The 18,760-nt window shown below is 45.0% G+C and overlaps 1 protein-coding gene across 6 annotated transcripts in view; it reads left to right on the forward strand.

The window, feature by feature from the left end:
* HDLBP (high density lipoprotein binding protein) overlaps positions 1 to 18,760 on the forward strand; it is a 67,256-nt gene that overhangs the window by 14,947 nt on the left and 33,549 nt on the right. For 3 of the 6 annotated variants that reach the window (XM_030850292.2, XM_060301560.1, XM_060301558.2), the window contains exon 2: positions 48 to 120. The exons of 2 other annotated variants lie outside the window; for them this stretch is intronic. The gene's annotated coding sequence lies outside the window, so the exon portion shown is untranslated. Of the gene's footprint in view, positions 1 to 47; positions 121 to 16,412; positions 16,538 to 18,760 lie in introns of those variants that run through there. One more of the 6 variants, XM_030850293.2, reaches the window with a different exon arrangement.

Genomic DNA, 18,760 nt, shown 5'->3' on the forward strand with positions numbered 1-18,760 from the left:
TTCATATAAGCTTTCTCCTCTGTGTTGTCTCTTTGCCTCTCTTTCAGAATGACACTTGTAATGGACCCATCCAGATAATCCAGGGTAATCTTTAAGCACTTCTGGAAAGACTTTTTCCAGGTAAGGTAACATTTAAATTCCAAATATCAGGACCTGATGTCTTGAGTGGCCATTGTTTAGCCTACCGCAGATGTTATTTGGCATTTCCTTGAGGGTGTAGATGAACTTGCGGGGGCGGGGGCATGGAAACAGACATCTCTGTGATGAGTGTCCTGGATGATGAAACTGCTCCATGACTGAGGCATCTAGTGTGTGTGTTGTTTTGCTAACACTGAATTTCCCTTCAGTTTTCCTAGCTTTTCATTATAGTAGAGGGGTTTTCTAGACAGATGGTCATCTGCAAATAGTGGCATTTGTGTGTTAGCTTAATTATTTCTCCTTAGATTGTGTGTTTGACAGTCTGTGACCACAGTAGACATCTTTGCTGTTTCGTTACTTACTTTAATAGGATAATTTTGGCCTTTCACTAATTGAGATACATTTTACTTCCGGGAAATACTCTTCGTATTGCCATTTCCTTCTATTCCTGAAGTTACATTCCATGGGAAGCAAGGAATAGATGCTTGAATTTCATCAGTCAGACGGATGTTTTTTAAATGGCCATCTATCAGTCATGTATATATGTTTTTTTGTCCTCCTTGGAGCTATAAATGTGAGATGTCTACATTACCTAATATTGAATCCTTACTGCATCCCTAGAACAGACCTACTTAGTCACAGTGCCTTATTCTCTAAATTTAGAGTGGATTTACTGTGCTGGTGTTTTGTTTAAAATTTTATATGTTTGTAAACTCTTTTGTAGTTGATAATCTCTTTTCTCTGCAGCACCCACTCATTGTTTTGGGGAGGCAAAGCAGTGCCCTGATTTTCCTCTGGGGAGCTCCCCTTTTTACCATGTACAAGCCATGTGTTTTGGTTGAAATGGCCCAGCTGCGTGGGTGGACCCTGATTGGCTGTAGTTAATAGACATATTCCATCCCCTTGGCCCCTTGACTATAGTTATTGGTCCTCTGATGGGCTCAGAACCCAATTGATGCCGGTGAGATACAAAAATAATTCATGGGGCAAAGAAGCTCCTACTTCCTTGGGAACTACCAGAAGATATAATTACTGCCATTTATAACACTTCTTATTTCAGTACCAGGCAAGGATAATATTATATCATTGTGCACTTGTATTCTTTGTGTGCTCTTTCCTTGTCTTTATCAGACTTGAAAGAGTTAATTGCTCTTTAATTTATTTTTTCAGAGAAACTGATTCTGGTTTTGATTGACCACACCAGCTGTATTTTGTTAGTTTTTGTTTTCTATTTCACCGGTTCTTCGTTTATTTATTCCATGTACTTTCTTTGATTTTCTCTTTCCATCTTGATTTGAATGCTGATTAGCTCATTTATGTTCATTTCTTCTTATAATAAAATTTACAAGTTTGATTCATCCTCAGAGTATAGCTTTGGTAGCATCCTGTATGCCCTGATAAGTAGTGATCTTTGATCTTTTTCTTTTTTTACACCTTTTTGTTAGGAAAACCTTCAAACATATCCCAAAATAGGAGAGAATATTGATATTTCACATACCTGTCACCCAACTTTAAGAGTTGTCAGCATTTTGCCATTTTTATTTTATCTTTCCTTGCTTGTTCCGCACTTGTCATACTTTTAATTTTGAGTTTGAGTATTTTAAAGCAAATATCACATTTCATGTCACTTGTAAATACTTTAGCATGTATCTTCAGTAGATGAGGGCTTTAAAGAAATTTTACCTAGCAAAATTAACTATATTTTGTTAGTATCATCCAGTATCTATTCTGTGTTCACTTTTCTCCAAATGTCATAAAATACGTCTTTACACTTGGTTTGTTTGAGTCAAAGAAAACCCAAAGAAAGTGTCCACACTGCATTAAAAATCTAAACAATTTTAAGATCTGTAACAATCCCTTTTCTTGTTTATGAAAGCAGCGGGGCCATTTGTGCTGGGGGTTTTCCCACATTCTGCATTTGGTTGCTTGTATTGTTGTGGTGGCATGTGGTATATTCCTCTGATCCTCATACTTTCTGTAAACTGGTAGCTAGGTTTAGATGCTTAATTGGTTTGGGGGGTGGTTATTTGTTTTGGGTTTGGGGTTTTTTGTTTGTTTGTTTTGGCAAAGCTGGTGTAGGGAGGGTGTCAAGAACACATCATAGATTGTGCTGTGTACTTCATTTTGCATTATACCAGGAGGCGTAATGTCTGGCTGTCTTTCTCTTCGTTATGTTACAAGTGATCAATGAATGAAGTGTCTGAAGGCTGATTCTGTCCCTCATTATAAAGTTTTTTATCAACCAGTTATCTAAGGGGCTTAATAGCCATTTTGCTTATATTCACTGTTTCATTGGTGTGTTAGTTTCCTATTGCTGGTGTAACAAATTACCACACACTTGGCTGAAACCAGTCTCACTGGGGTTAAGTCAAGGTGTCAGCAGGGCTTCCTTCTGGAAGCTTTAGGGGAGAACCCATTTCTTGCCTTTCCCAGCTTCTTGAAGCCGCCTGCATTCCTTGCGGCCCTTTCCTCCATCTTTAAAGCACATGATTTTAAGGATACTTACTACATTTAGGTCCCACCTGTATAATCCAAGATAATCTTCCCATCACAATATTCTTAACTTTAACTCTTATTCATTTGTCATATTCACAGGTTCCAGGACCGAGTACCTGGCTATCTGTTTCTACATTTATTTGTTGGCATTTTTACATGAAGAAGGTTTCCCTGATCAATTCTGGTTACTCTAAAATACAATTCCTCCTGAAGAGAAAGGAGAAATGATTTCTTTGCTTTATTCATATTTAGAATATGTTTGGACTAGCAACTTCCAAAGCAACAATGCATTTTTGTTGCTTTCCCCCCCTAGTATTATAAACTTGTAGATGTGCATGTAATTGTGTTTCAACCCATTGAAGCCAATTTTTGATGCTTATATTGTTCCCCCTAGTTGGCTTCTGTGTTCTTTGGACGTCCCCGTTAGTCTGTGACTCCTTCCTTGCTCTTTGCCACAGCGAGATGTCCCATCTTGTGACCTGGACTCAGCTATTTTTCCAAGGAGCCTGGTTCCTTTTAGTGGGGAATGGTGTTGATTGCCACAGTCTGTGTGCTCAGGGTGCCCAGTGCCACTGCATTGCTTCTCGTAGCAGACAGGCCTAGGAACCGATCATGAGTATAGATATTTCCAATTCAAATAAAAATCTACATGGTTTTTGCTAATGCTGAAAATTGTTTTTTAAGGATATTAACCTTATCCTACAACATAAAATATTTTTAGCATAATAGTAACTGATGTTATTAGATTATATCCCACTTGGAATATACTGTCAAGTTACTGTGTTTTAAAGTTATGTTTTTCTCTGATGCTTGCGCCACTGTTGTGACATTGTTATTTAGGTTCATTTCAATCTTTTTTACTAAAAGTATTAAAGAAGTATAATAAACATACAGAGAACTATGCAAATCCTTAGTGAAAATTCGTTGAGCCATAAATGTTAACTGAACCCAACCATGTAAACACCATTAAGACAGAGAAGCAGGACATATTTGTTTTAGAGTTTGTTCTTCTCTGATATATATGGTTCTAAAGGCAGAGGGACTCAGTGGTATATTCAGATGAGTTGCGTCCATCCCTGTCCCTCCTCCCTTTTCTTCTCCCAGTGTTGCCTCCCATTGTTTCTTCTTGCAAATACGAGCAGACATAGGTACACTGGTGTTTCCGACACTTTCTTGGAGTTAGGTAGCTTACTCCGCACCTCCTGCCTCCTTCGCCGTTTCTCACTAACCTTGTCCCTAGAGACCATGCGTAACAGTGCATGGAGATCTTGCCATGCATGCCTCTTAGGCCGCCTGTTATTTTGTTGCATGGACATAGCATGGTTTATCCAGTCAGTCTCCTCCTCAGGGAATTTGTGGTTACTTCCAGACTTCATCAGCTTTTTATTTCTCAGTTTTTCTGCTCTTGCATTTCCACAATTCTTTCTTCACACAGTAGCTAGAGTTCATCCCAAGAGGGTGCTTCGTGTCTGCTTGGAGTTGGCCTCTGTGCGTTCACCTTAGTCTGGCACCACCATGCTGATGAGGGCCCTGCTGCCCACCTGCTTCCCATCCTTGGCTCCCTGTGGAGCCAGAGCTAGGTTGTCTTTCTCTTCCTCCCCTCTTTGGTTGTTACCGGTTTTCTAGTAGGAGGGTTAACAGTTTTTTCGTGCCCTGTCCAGCGTTCTCTGTTGACAGATGAAACCTCTAAGGTCCTGCACCCCAGATGCTCTTACAGCATGGTGGTCTACCCTGAGTCCTGGATCTCAGGTGTTTGACTCAGGACAGAGATTAAATATCTCTGCTTTGGTCCGTACCTTGTATTTTGTTTCGTTTTTGTTTAATGCTTAAATTTTTAAATTTATTTATTTATTTATTTGGCTATGCCGGGTCTTAGTTGTGGCACTCGGGGGATCTTCCTTGTCGCGTGCGGAATCTTCATTGTGGTGTGTGGGATCTTTGGTTGTGGCGTGTGAACTCTTAGTTGAGGCATGCATGTAGGATCAAGTTCCCTGACCAGGGATCAAACCCGGCCCCCCTGCATTGGGGGCATGGAGACTTAACCACTGGACCACCAGGGAAGTCCCTGTACATTGTACTTTGTATTACTGTGCCTTTATGTTGAATTAGTTCTTTGAGGGGTTGGGGACAGCTGTATCATTAAGGGTTTCTAGGAAGTCTTTAAATCCCAAAGTGAGGGATTTAAAGGGATTTAAATTGGGAGACTCAGAAAGGTAATACTGGAAGAGATGATGGAATCCCATCTCCTCGTCTGACAAATGAGGAAACAGGTCAGTTGAAGATGTGTGATGGGCCCAGTGTCACCAGGCAGACGGCACTTGAGTGCCCACGGAGGCTTAACACCCTGCAGAGGAGAAAGTCCGAAGACTTGATGTTTCTGATGTTTGTTTCTTCCTTTGTAGAAAAGCATTTCATTTCTATTTGGACAGGACTTGTTCTAATTCTTAAGTATCCACCCATAGCTTTAGCTAGCTTTGTATCCATTGCAAAGTTTTTTATAAACACGAGCTAAAAGCTCATTCTAGCTCATGGAACTTTTCTGTGTAAATTGTAGGAAGAAAAAACACCTTCAAGTATATTGCCCTAGGTCAAACTTGGAATTATTTTGTTTCTTGTAGTTTAATTGTAGGACTGAGGGGGAGAGCCAGCCAGAGCCCTCCTCCATGGCCGTTCCATCCCGTCCTGCTCTTCCCAGAAACGCCCTCCAGGTTGAGGCAGGAGGGTGGGCCTCCAAGCCTGTGTGTGGAGGCGCTGCTCTGAAGCATGGTGTTCAGAGACCTCACGATGCACTTCCCTAGAAGCAGTGGTTGGTTTCTTTAAGGACACAAAGACGTGTCGAGGCGGAGACCTAAGGAGTCATCTAATCCAGACGGTCACCTAGTGGGGAGCATGTCACCGGGTGGGAAGTGCTCTGCCTAGGTTTCCAGGGCGCAGATCCAGCGAGGTGTGCTCCCTCGGGGACCTTTGTCTTTGTGCTGAGGTGAAAGGTGTCTGTACTCGTTCCTAGTTGTGCTGTTAGCTGCTGGCAGAGATTGGCCTTCTGTGCTGCCCTCCAGACACTTAGAGACAGCTCGCAGGTGCCTTCCGATTCCCAAGGGCTTTAATGGGTTAACGGAAAGCCTCATCCTCCACAAAGAAATTCACCACAAAAAAGCTCACTTCAGACTTCTTGCTGGTAACATGGTCTAATAAACAGAAAAGAAAATCCTTGTGACTCAGGCTTCCACTCATTTATAGTAGCTAGTGCCACGTAATAGCACCTTTGTTTCCCTCCAAGTGGAAGTATCTTTCTTGAAAAAGTGAGGCGCGTCATATAATACAGCTTCTCCCCCCCTCACTCCCCATATACACTCTTGTGAACACTTAGCATATGTCCATCCATAATTTCTGTACCTGTTAAAACACACTTTTTTTGGTAAGTGGTATATGAAATATATGCTTTTATGTGTGCTCACCTACCAACTTAACAGTAAAATTGCTGACTTTTCGAGTCAGTAAGTGCAACCCCCGTCCTTCACCCTGTGGCCCTGACACTTCTCAGTACCCGACTCTGTGCTCCTGTTCTTTCTCCTCTTCACAGAACTCTGTGTCCTCAGTGGCCTGAGTGTCCTTCCAGAGTTATTTTTGCATAGACAAACGTGTTTCTCTAACACCACGGGTTACGTATTGGTATAACATAGAGCTGCCCCTTTATTGACACGGATACTGGGTATGTGGTGTAGTTGGGGACGTTTGCTCATTCACCAATCATTTGATGCAGGGCTGTGTGTACTTGAGTGTCTGCTGACTGTATCCTACGTAATCTCTTCTTGCATAAACCAAGCTCATATAATACGTCATCTAGGACATTCACCATCAGATCAAGAATTTAAGACACTTAATAAAGCAGTTAGAACACAGGATTCCTTGAGGGTTTTAAGATTTTTTTTCACCTGACATTTTTTTTTAAAGCAAACTGGCTTTGTTGAGAATTTCAGTGTGGTAAACTTAGTGTTCACAGAAACATTTCTCTTCACTTTTATTTCCTTATTTTTAATTAATTAATTTATTTTTGGCTGCGTTGGGTCTTAGTTGCTGCGCGGGCTTTCTCTCGTTGGCATTGAGCTGGGGCTACTCTTCATTGGGGTGCGTGGGCTTCTCACTGCGGTGGCCTCTCGTTGCAGAGCACGGGCTCTAGGCGAGCGGGCTTCAGTAGCTGTGGCTCGCGGGCTTCAGTAGCTGTGGCTCGCGGGCTTCAGTAGTTGTGGCTCGCGAGCTGTAGGGCACAGGCTCAGTAGTTGTGGTGCACAGGCTTAGTTGCTCCGCGGTATGTGGGATCTTCCCGGACCAGGGATCGAACCTGTGTCCCCTGCACTGGCCACTGGCAGGCAGATTCTTAACCACTGCGCCACCAGGGAAGCCCAAAATTTGTATTTTAAATTACAATGTGTAATCAGATTGCTCCTCAGAAAGGTCACTCAGTTATTCTTCTTCCAGCCACACCAGTATGCTCACACCGTTTCTGTCCTCATACTTTATTTTTGCCAATTTGAGAGGTGAAAGAGTCTCATCCTACCTTCAAATCTATTTTTTTTTGTACAAATTAAATGTTTCCTGCATTTGCATGGAAGATTTTTGTATCTTTTGCCGTTTTTTTTTTTAATGGGTTGTTAGAGTGCTTGGAAATACTGTAAACTACACTTGGCCACTTCTTTCTCAGATCTTTGAGACTATACCCTCTACCATGTGCCCCTGGGTGTTTGTGGTAGAGGAGATACTCTCGTGACTAAGACAAGTACCCATTTTGTATTTTTTCCCCTACTCTAAATTTATTCATTATGAACAGGAGATTTGTAAAAAATGACTTGAGGGCTTCCCTGGTGGCGCAGTGGTTGAGAGTCCGCCTGCCGATGCAGGGGACACGGGTTCATGCCCCGGTCTGGGAAGATCCCACATGCCACGGAGCGGCTGGGCCCGTGAGCCATGGCCGCTGAGCCTGCGCGTCCGGAGCCTGTGCTCCGCAACGGGAGAGGCCACAGCAGTGAGAGGCCCGCGTACCACAAAAAAAAAAAAAAAAAAAATGACTTGAGATTTTCTTCCTTTAAGACTGTTTTATAAAGTTTATTAATAAAAACTTTTTGTCAGGTTACATTCCTTTCTGCCTTGATTTGGAAAACCGACTATAGCACTGCTGTTCAATAAGAGCTTCATGTATAATTAAAAATTTTCTGGTTTCCATCTTTAAAATGTAAAAAGAAACAAGTGAAATTTAAGTTTGATAATATATTGTTTAACGTAATCCAAGATGTTATCACTTCCACATGTAATCAACATAAAATCATTAATAAGATGTTTTACATTGTGTTTGTTGTACTAAGCCTTCAAAACCCGTGTGTATTTTAGCCTTACGGTCTATATCAGTTCTAACTAGCCAGGTCTCGAGTGTCCATAGACACACATCGCCAGGACGTATTGGCCAGCATGGCTCTATAGAGTGGTTTCATTTCATTTCTGTGGAAATCCATTCACTTACTCTTTTGAACCTAACCTTTGTCCCATCTGCTTTTTAAAAAGAGTTATAAGGTGTATTTATCTGACACTTGTTCTTGATTTAGGCTCTAAATAAATATTATTCTTTACTCATCTGTGGAAAGATATTGCTGATTGTTTCAGTATTTGTAAAATTAACGTGCTAGAGTATTCATTTAGTGGAACGTGGCGATGTGTTGTTCATTTAGTGGAATTAAACACTAATATCCCCAAACAGTGGGATACCTACTGTAGAGCAGACTATCTTCCTTGATCTTTTTAACAAGTTACAAAGCCCTCAGAAGTTGATAGAGGTGGGAAATGTAGAAAGTCAGAGCATAAGCAACCAGCCAGGGTGACCCAAGTAGTATCTGGCAAGATTCTGAACGTAGGTGTCCTGACGACAGGTGTGGTGTTAATTACACAGTCTCTTCGCACTAGAGACACCTGTCATGACTTAGCTAAAACTTAGTTGTTACCTATTTTCACGTTATGGAGAAATACATGTCATTGAAGAAAATTCTAAGTTACCCTTTCTGTCACTTCCTGAAAAGAAGTGACGCTGATAGAATTAGTGGAGAAAGAATCAAGCCAGGTAAAGGAAAACATGGACCACAGGTATTTGTTTCGCTCTCGTCTGAACTTGTACTACTATATTTGGGGGGAACAAAGCTGCTGAGTTGAACATACATATGGTAATAAACACTATCTCTGAGCCAAAGAAAGGAACCTAGTTTTTAGGTGTTCAGTATTCGAATGCACTACCAGTCAACGTGGGTCGACACTACAGTTTATATTTATAGCTACATATAAATAAGCTTAATCACAGAAGGAGTTTACTAGTATATTTCAGCTCTCAAGAAGGATGAAGGGGCTTCCCTGGTGGCGCAGTGGTTGAGAGTCCGCCTGCTGATGCAGGGGACGCAGGCTTGTGTCCCCGGTCCGCGGAGCGGCTGGGCCCGTGAGCCACGGCCGCTGAGCCTGCGCGTCCGGAGCCTGTGCTCCGCAACGGGAGAGGCCACAACGGTGAGAGGCCCGCGTACCGCAGAAAAAAAAAAAGGATGAAGGCATACTCTTTGCCCAAACCTGAGCACCACACAGTGTGGGAGAGCAAACTGTGCTCCACACCCCCGCCCTTAGCACCAGTCTCCCACAGGGTGGCAGGACTGCTGAGGGAGTATCAGACCTGAGCACTCCCACAGCCCCAGCGATGCCCCCTGACCCCCATCAACGTGACCCTGCTTGGAGGGGTTCCTGTCAGGTAGGTAGGTAAAGCACAGAGGGTAAGTAGCCTAGGTTACACACCTCAGTTTGTCTGTCCATGTTCATTGACAGATTGTTTACAGTTGTTGGCTGTGATGTGGTTCTTGTAGATGCTCCTGTAGCATATATCTAGAAGTGAGGGGGTTCGCTCACAGTATTTGCATCTCAAGCCTTAACTGGCCTTGTGAGTGGTGTGAGGTAAGGACTTAGGTTTTTCTTATGTAAATAATCAGTTTTGCCGGAGGCATTGATTGTGTAGTCCATGCAGGAGGTCACCTCTAATGAGTCTGTCTGTTATGTCCACATCTGGGCTTTCTCACCTGCTCCTGCACAAGCACACACTGCCTGAATTACTGCAGCTGAAAATCTTGGATTGGGGAGGGCACATCCTCCCCACCTTGTTTTCCTCAGCGTTGTCTGTGGCCCTTGATCTTCTGTATAAAAGTTGTTGTATACATATAAATTAAATATTTTGTATAAATGTATATAGAAATATTGTATAAATGAAAATTGTATAAAATCTGGTTATAAAATTATACACACATGTGCATGCCTCTCTTGGGATTTAAGTTGCATTTGCATTGAATTTCTAGTCTAAGAGAATTGCACTCTGTATGATTAAGTCTTCCTATATAGGTGAACGTGGCATTTCTCCACTTATTTTGGTCTTTCCTGTATTTTGACAAAGGTTTTTACAATACTCTCCATAAATTCTACTTTCCCATTAATTTATTTCTAATAGTTGCTGGTGTTCTGGAACATAATTGATTTTGCGTTCTGGTCTTGTTTCCAAAAAACCTACGAACTCTTTAGTTAGTTCTGATAGTGCATTTATAGGTTCTCCTGGATCTTGTACTTGGACAGTTATATTGTCTGTGAACGCTGGCAGTTTGTTTGTTTGTTTGCAGTACGCGGGCCTCTCACTGCTGTGGCCTCACCCGTTGCGGAGCACACGCGCAGGCTCAGCGGCCATGGCTCACGGGCCCAGCCGCTTCGCGGCATGTGGGATCCTCCCGAACCGGGGCACGAACCCGTGTCCCCTGCATCGGCAGGCGGACTCTCAACCACTGCGCCACCAGGGAAGCCGACGCTGGCAGTTTTGTTTCCAATCCTCATACGTTCCATTTTCCCGCCTTACTGCCCTGGTTAGAATCTCTAGTGTAGGTTTGAATAGAAAATGCTCAGTGCAACCAGCCTTCCTCATGATCCCAATATGAATGCTTCTAATGAGGACTCTTGGTAGGTGCCCATCATGGAGTTAGGGAATGTGTCCTTGTATTCCTGTTTTATCAGGAATGGGTAATCTATATCATGTTCTTCATTTGAATGTTTTTGAGATGATCAGATCTTCTTGTTCCAGCGCTAATAATGTGGTGAATTACTTTATTTTTCTGATATTGTACCACCTTGCATAACTGGATTAAACTTGACTTTATCATTATATATTACGTATTTGTTTTTACATCTCTGGATCAGTTTGCTAGATTATTTTAGGCTTTTGCTTTTAAGTACCTAGATGAAATTCACATATTCTTTTCCCCTGCTACCCTTGTCTGGGAGGTATTAAATTTCCCTGGCTTTAAGTGAGTTGGGAAGACAGTCTCTTGGGGCTTCCTTACAAAACCATCTGGGCCTGCCTTTTTGTTGTGATTTTTATATTTGTTTCTTCAAATATTGGAGAGTGTTGGTTATTTAAACTTTCCATTTCTAACAGACTCAGTTTGGGTAACTTACTTTTCTAGAAATTGCCTATTTCATCTAAGTTTTTGATAATACTTTTCTCAGTAGAATTCTTGTATGATGTTTCAAAGTCTCTATTTTAGTTATAGTTTTTGACCCACTTTGAATTCTTAGTATTGCCTATTTTTACCTATTCTCTTTTTTTATTGATCATTTCTGCCAGAGATCTAACTAGTCTTTTTAGATTTAGCTCAGTTTATTTTCTGTGGTATATGTCTTTTACTTCATTGATTTCTTATCTTTATTTCTATTTTCTTTAGTTTTATTCTGTGGCTTTTCTAATTTTAGAAGAGGGTGACTAGCTAATTTTTACATTTTCCTCTTCACTAATATGATGACTAAGATTATAGATTTGTCTCAAGTAACACTCTGGCTTCATTCTACAAGTTTGGATATATAACTGCTTTATTCTAAATATTTTCAGATTTCTTCTTTGACCCATGAGTTATTTAGGAGCAAGTTTTAAACTTTCCAGGATTTTTAAAATTTTAACGTGACTTCTAATTAATTGTGTTATGATCACAGAATGTTTATTAATTTTTTGTCATTTGTTGGAAAAAAATTGGGGGGGGGCCTTAGCTCCTGACCAATTTTTGTAAAAGTTCGATGTACACTTGCAAAGAATGTGCTTTCTAATCGCTGGGCAAAGGATTGTATAAGCCCAGTAAAGTAGGTTTGAATTGCTTTGCTGTAATACTCTGTGCATTTTTCATCTCCTACTCTATGTTACCAAGAGTTGAGTCAGTCTTGCCCTGTAATCTTGGCTGTAGCAATTCCTAGTAACCTTCAGTTTTTATTTATACATTTTGTAGCTACATTATTAGATACTGTACATACATGATCAGAGTTGACTGAATTTTTTATTCTTGACCTTCTTTGTTCTTAGCAATGCTTCTTATCCTGCAGTCTATTTTATCGGAAAATAATATAGATAGCCCAGCTTTAATTTGGTTAGTAGTTGTCTGGAGTACTTTTTCTATCCCTTTACTTTCAATGTCTATGTCCTCATGGTTTGGGATTCTTAAATAGCTTATAGCTGGATTTTGTAACTGGCTAGTTAGTGTATTAACATTAGATTATTGCCACATTGGGATTCATTTCTTCCATTGTATTTTGTGCTTTATTTGCCTTTTAAATTGCTTCTCTTTTACTTCTCTTGCTTCCTATTTTCTTTTTTTCTCTTTTATTTAATAATTAATAATACAGGGCTTCCCTGGTGGCGCAGTGGTTGAGAGTCCGCCTGCCGATGCAGGGGACACGGGTTCGTGCTCCGGTCCGGGAAGATCCCACATGCTGCGGAGCGGCTAGGCCTGTGAGCCATGGCTGCTGAGCCTGTGCGTCCGGAGCCTGTGCTCCACAACGGGAGAGGCCACAACAGTGAGAGGCCCACGTACCGCAAAAAAAAAAAAAAAAAAAGTAATACAAAATAACATAATGAATAAGTAATAATGTATATTATATTAAATAAGATAAAGAATTCTAGGGCTTACCAGGTGGTGCATTGGTTAAGAATCCGCCTGCCAATACAGGGGACATGTGTTCCAGCCCAAGTCTGGGAAGATCCCACATGCCGCGGAGCAACTAAGCCCGCGTGCCACAACTACTGAAGCCTGTGCTCTGCAACAAGAGAAGCCACTGCAATGAGGAGCCTGTGCACTGTAACGAAGAGTAGCCCCTGCTCGCCGCAACTGAAGAAAGCCCGCGCACATCAACGAAGACCCGATGCAGCCAAAAATAAATAAATAAATGTATTTTTTTTTTAAGATAAAGAATTCTAAGTTGACAGTTAACTTTCTTCAGCGTAATTTATAGGTGTTATTTCATTGTCCTCTGGTAGGCATTGTGCTGTGACATGGTCTGCCCCCAGTCTCGTGGTATTCCTTTATAGGTAACCTGTCTTTTCTCTCTAGTTGCTTTTAAGGTCTGCTCTTGTCTTGGTCGTTTTTGAGGTTTCACTGTTCTACACCAAAACGGAGATTAAATTATCCACCTGGCCACCTGTTCTGTCTCTTTTTAGGAGGGGAGGGAAATGTAATATCTTTACATCCTAAAATTTTCTCCATTATTTTTCCAATATTTCTTCTCTGTTCTTTTTTTTTCTTTTTAATATTTGTTTGACTGTGCTGGGTCTTAGTTGCAGTACGCGGGATCTTTTAGTTGCGGCATGCGAACTCTTAGTTGTGGCATGCGTGCGGGATCTAGTTCCCTAACCAGGGATCAAACCCAGGCCCACTGCATTGGGAGCATGGAGTCTTAGCCACTGGACCACCAGGGAAGTCCCTCTTCTCTATTCTTTGTATTTGCCTCCTGTGGACTGCCTATTAGACATGTGTTGGACTTCCTCATCCTTGTATCTGAGGTTCTTAACCTCTCTAATTTGTTCCATCTCTTGATTTTTTTTTTAATTGTAAACTTTATGTCTTATGTTTCTAGTCGCTTTAAATTTTTTTTTAATAGCCTCTGATAGTTCTGTAACCTGGAGTTCTTAAGTCTAATCGTCTTTCAGTCTTAGTTTTTGAACTTTGGACTTTAAGCTTCTCTACAGTGTTGGTAGATCTGTGGGTGTCCTTTGCAGCCTGGTGTGAGGTTCATTCCCTCCCAGGTGGGGTTGCTTTCTGTTTTGTTAATTTCTAGGTTTGGGCTAGGCCTTGGACAAATGGGGCTGTAGGAATTTGAGCCCTAAACCTTTATTGAACCTTAATTAAACCAGTGCATGGTTGCTAGTACTCGAGAGGGGTTTCCATCTCCCAGCACTGGCCAGTGGGGAAACGTCCTGTAGTCTCTCTATGCTAGTGGGCCAGAACCTACCTTCTGTTGAGGGTTAGTTTTTGGGGGTATCGTGGCTTTAAGTGTGGGGGGGGGATATATCTATTCTAACCTTTTACCTTGAGGAGCCCCAAAGCTTCTCCCCTGTCCCCTTGAACACTGAAAACCCAAATGTTACATACTGCTGTTCTCCTTTTGAGGCAGCCATAAGGGGTTTGCATATTATTTTGTGTGAATATTGCTGGGCCCAGATATCTCAAAATTTGCCTCTGCAGACTGTTAGTTTCAGTGTAGTAAAGCTTGCTGGGAAGGAAAGCCGGTTGTAACTATCAGCACAAAAGCATCCTGAGATGGTTTGTAGCACAAATTTAACATTTGATTTTATCATATCTTTTGTTAATTATATGTTGTTGTTGTTTTACAGTTTTTTAAAAAATTTATTTTTGGCTGTGTTGGGTCTTTGTTGTGGTGCGCCGGCTTCTCATTGTGGTGGCTTCTCTTGTTGCGGAGCACAGGCTCTAGGCGCGCGGGCTTCACTAGTTGCAGTGCGTGGGCTCAGTAGTTGTGGCGCACGGGCTTAGTTGCTCCGCGGCATGTGGGATCTTCCCGGACCAGGGCTCGAACCTGTGTCCGCTGCATTGGCAGGCGGATTCTTAACCACTGTGTCACCAGGGAAGCCCTAATTATATGTTTTTAACCATCTCTTCCAAGGCATCCTGTGCACCAGGTACTCTGTGAGCTTCTCCTGTGGTGACTTCCTAGCTTCCTTGGAAGTTCCTTGACAGTGGACCTGCCTACTTTTTCTGAATCCCTCCCTTCTTCCTCCCTTCTCAGACCTCTCTGTAGTGCTGAGCCCTCAAAAACAAAAAATAACAAAACACACTTGTCGGAGTTGCTGGTTGGTTAATCCGCATGGAAAGACTACCTCCAAACTTCAGTGATAACATAGGAAGGGATGCTTACAGAGATTCTTCCAAGTCTAAGGAGGTGCCACCTTGCCCAGGTACCATCCTGGTGACTTAAGGTACAGCTTTGATGACAGTGTCCTCAGCTCCATGGTTTCTTCCCCCAGTGATGTCATGAAGTGCTGTCATATTCTGTCAGCTGTGTTGGGCTTCTCCCCAGCCTTCACCTTGTACATGCAGTTGCCTACTTGACATCCCCACTTGGCCATCCAGTGGGCATGTCAGATGGCATATCCGAGTTTTTGCATCACACTTCCCCTTACCAATCTAGGCTTCCTTCAGTCTCTCCATCTCAGTGAGGGCAGCCAGGAACCACCCTGCCGTTCTTTTTTTTTAATGTTTATTTTTTAATTTTTTCTCATTAGTCTCCCTGCTGTTCTTGACTTCTGTCATTCCCCGTGTCCAGTTAATAAGAAACTTCTGGTGCTACCGTTGGAATCTGTCCACTTGGTGCATCTGCCATTGCCAACCACAATGGAAAGCCATTGTCACCTTTAGACTGAACAACTGCTGTGGCCCTGCCCCGCCCCCCTCTCCATGTGTACATACTTTGACAGTGTTCCACTGAAAGGAATACCCAGGTCCTGCCTTCTCCCCCTCAACTACCCCCCACCCCCCGCCCAGCTTCCCATCATCCTGAGCAACACGTGTATCATGGCCGCAGGCGAGCTGACCTGTCCCTGGGGGTCCTCTCTACCCTGACCTCGCCTTCCCAGTCCTGCCAGCGCCCCGGCTCATGCCTTGTCCCCAGTGTGTGGTGCACTTCTGTATGTCATGTAGGATTCTACTCATGGGCTGCTTCATCAGAGGTGCAAATCCCTCCACTAGGCCTGTACCCTTATAAAAAAAAAAAAAAAAGAAGGAAACCGAGGCCCTTGTCAGATATTACACAAGGAATGCAGACCTGGCTTGTCTGCAAGCCATTCTCACCCACCAGGGTGGACGCCCCTTGAGGGCAGGGGCTCTGTTCTGCTCCTCTTGTTTGTTTAGGCTGTGAGGCTGGAGGCACAGCTGTAGGAGTGGAGTCCTTAAAAAAGGGGTCTACAATTTTTAAGGGAATTAAACTGGTAGCCAAGGAGTAGAGTAGGGATATTTTATAGACGGGAAGGACACAAGGTGCAGAACCGCAGGCGAGTGCGCCAGTGGAGATCTGTGCTCCGAACTTTGGGGGCATGGGGTATGTTTCCACGCGAGTTTATTAGGCCAGCTTGTCCAGCTATTGGAAGTTGTAGATGGTTGGGGCCAGCAGTTAATTTCCTTTGTGTTGTACCTCGAGGTGTCTTGTTTCTTTTTGGGGTGGGGAGGCGGTATTGGGGACCTCAATGCTAGAGCTGCAGTCCCTCCCGCCTTCGCTTTATGAAGGTGGAGACTTATTTCCCAACTCCCCGACACCCCCCACCCCCCAGTAAAAGGCTCCCGAGCCCCCGGGGAGTTAGGTGCTGTAGGAGCAGCGGGCGGGCGGGGGCGCGGCGTTGGCCGGCGGGCGGGGCGGCCGTGGTCTGACGTGTCCGGGCGGGATTGGAGCCGCCGCCCTATATAGCCGCGGGGGCCCGGGCGCCGGCCTGGAGGGAGCCAGCCTAGAGGGAGCGAGCGAGCGAAGGTCCCGGCTTCTTCCGCGGCGGGCGGACGGACGACGGACGGACGGACGGGTGCACCTCGGGGTGAGCAGGCCGGGGCGGGCGGCGCGGGCCGGGGTGCCGGGCGGGGGGCGGCGCGGGGAAGTTGGGGCGCCGGGCTGCCGACGTGGAGCCCCGGGCGGGGGGAGGGGGCCGGGGCCGCCTTTTGCCCCAGCGCCCCCAAGCCGATACTCCCCCAGCCAGCACAGCCACCCTCCCCCCGCGGGCGCCCCCCTGACCGGTCGGGGGTGGGGGGGCGGCTACGTGTCACCACTGCGCATGGGCCGCGGCGCTGGCACGGGAGGAGTGAGAAACTTTCCCGAGTGCCGCGGCGCCGGCTCTGCGCAGCCCACCGCCCCGCCGAGCAGCCCCCAAACCCCAGTCCGGGTCCCGCTCCCTCCGCGCGCCCGCCGCTGAGGTGGGGGGGGGCCGACCTGGGCCCAGGTCGGTGACGTTGGCGGCCGGGCCCTGCCCCCTCCCCCTCCTGCTCCGGCAGGGGCGCCCCTCCCCCCAGCTTGGCCGGCCGGAGGGGGCAGGGGCGGGGGCCTGTCCCGCAGGGCATCCTTGGCGGTGGGGCTGGACGGGACGGCGGCACGGGGCCCAGGCAGGCCGGGCCTCACCTCCACTTGCTGCCGCCTGCGTGGTCGGCCGGGCCCTGCTGCCCTCCTCGGGGCTGGAGCGCAACTTGGATGTGCCCCAGGGTCCACGGACGAAAAATGCATTACGGAAAAGTACCGAATTTGGATGAAAGGCGGGGAGGCCCAGCGCGTTGCTGCCCCTTTAAGCCTTTCCCCGCCCGCGGGCTCGCGTGGCCTGTGGGAGGGCCTTGCTGAGGTGGCATCTGCGAAAGTTCCTCCTGCAGGATGGGTGCCGACTTCCAGAACTTGGTGAAACGCACAAATGCCCAGCCGTGTAGACTTTGTGCGGGTGGCCTTATATTTATGCTTTGTGATCTCGCAGCCATCGGGATTTTATGTTCGTATTCTCAGTTGGTTTGTGGGTCTTGAGAAGGACTTTGAAATTTTTTTTTTCCTTACAAGCTTGCTGTGGGGATAAAAGTAAATAATTTCAACTTTGGAAGAAGAGGACAGAGGTCCTGGGTTTCCTGGTGGTTTTTTGATACCCTGCATACTCAGTCTTGTCTAGTAGGTAAACAAAGCACTGAGATCTCATTAGTTGACTGAGATAAAATTCTTCCTGGACTACTACTCATGAGTTCTCTTTGCAAAAGACTTGCTCTTTTGAATATGTAATTGGCAAAACATTACAAGGGAATCAACTTATATTTCCTTGTTTATAGGCAAAAAAGTAAAATTCTTCATTTAATCTGTTGTACATTTGTTAGGACCGAGCTTCAGATGTAAGCCACGTATGCTGTGACTTCACCTGGGCACCCTGGTGCATAACTGTCCATCCTTGTGGGAGTGCCCCCCAGCCGCTGCATCCCACCCTGGGGAGGGGGCGAGTAGGAAAGAAGAGTCTTTGCTTCTGTCTAGCCTTCTTCCTTTGGTTCTAGTTCTTTCTTACATAGTTGTATTTTAAAATGTGTTTTTTTTACTGTGGGTATTTATACTCTGAGAAACAAGACTTAAAGTCCAGGTTGAGAAGAGTTTGAGATTTGCATTGGGTGGATCTGAATGCTTGCATGGAAAGTAGTTGAGAGCAACCAAAACGATGAAGGGACTAGGGCATCTTGGGAATCACTGAAGGGGGCTGGGGAATGGGCTGAAGGAGTACCTGAAGTACTCCTTCACATACCTGAAGGAGTCTTGTAGGAAAGATGGACTTGTTCTCTGTGGCAAGAAGGGGGAAGAAGGAGCAGATCTGGGCCCGACCTCAAGCCACCTGTCCTGACAGCTACACAGTGATGGAGAAGCAGCAGAGCCTGGGCCCCCAGGGAAGGCTGTGTGGCTCCTGTTCCCCAGCTTATTCAGAGAGTGGGAGAGAGTCGTCGCTGAGGTCCCTTTTGGTCCTGATTTGAGCAGCTGTATTCAACTAAGGGAGGAGCTGTGATAGCAAATGTTTGGTCTCTGCTCCTCAGGAGGAGGCCTGGGTAAGGTCTCCTGGGACTGATGGCCAGTAGGGAAGCCGGGGTAGGGAGCACACACGCCTGGACGGGCGTGAGGTTGTTGAAAGATCTCCGAGGGGTGGGCGTAGCGCTGTGGGGGACGGTTTCTTAGGTGCTGCTTTGTTGAACTGGCGGCAGGTTGACAGTAGGGCTGGGGGCACGGGAGGAGGACTGGTGCTGGCCTTTTATAAGATCTACCC

Source organism: Globicephala melas, chromosome 7, assembly GCF_963455315.2.
Source record: "Globicephala melas chromosome 7, mGloMel1.2, whole genome shotgun sequence".
Classification (NCBI taxonomy): domain Eukaryota; kingdom Metazoa; phylum Chordata; class Mammalia; order Artiodactyla; family Delphinidae; genus Globicephala; species Globicephala melas.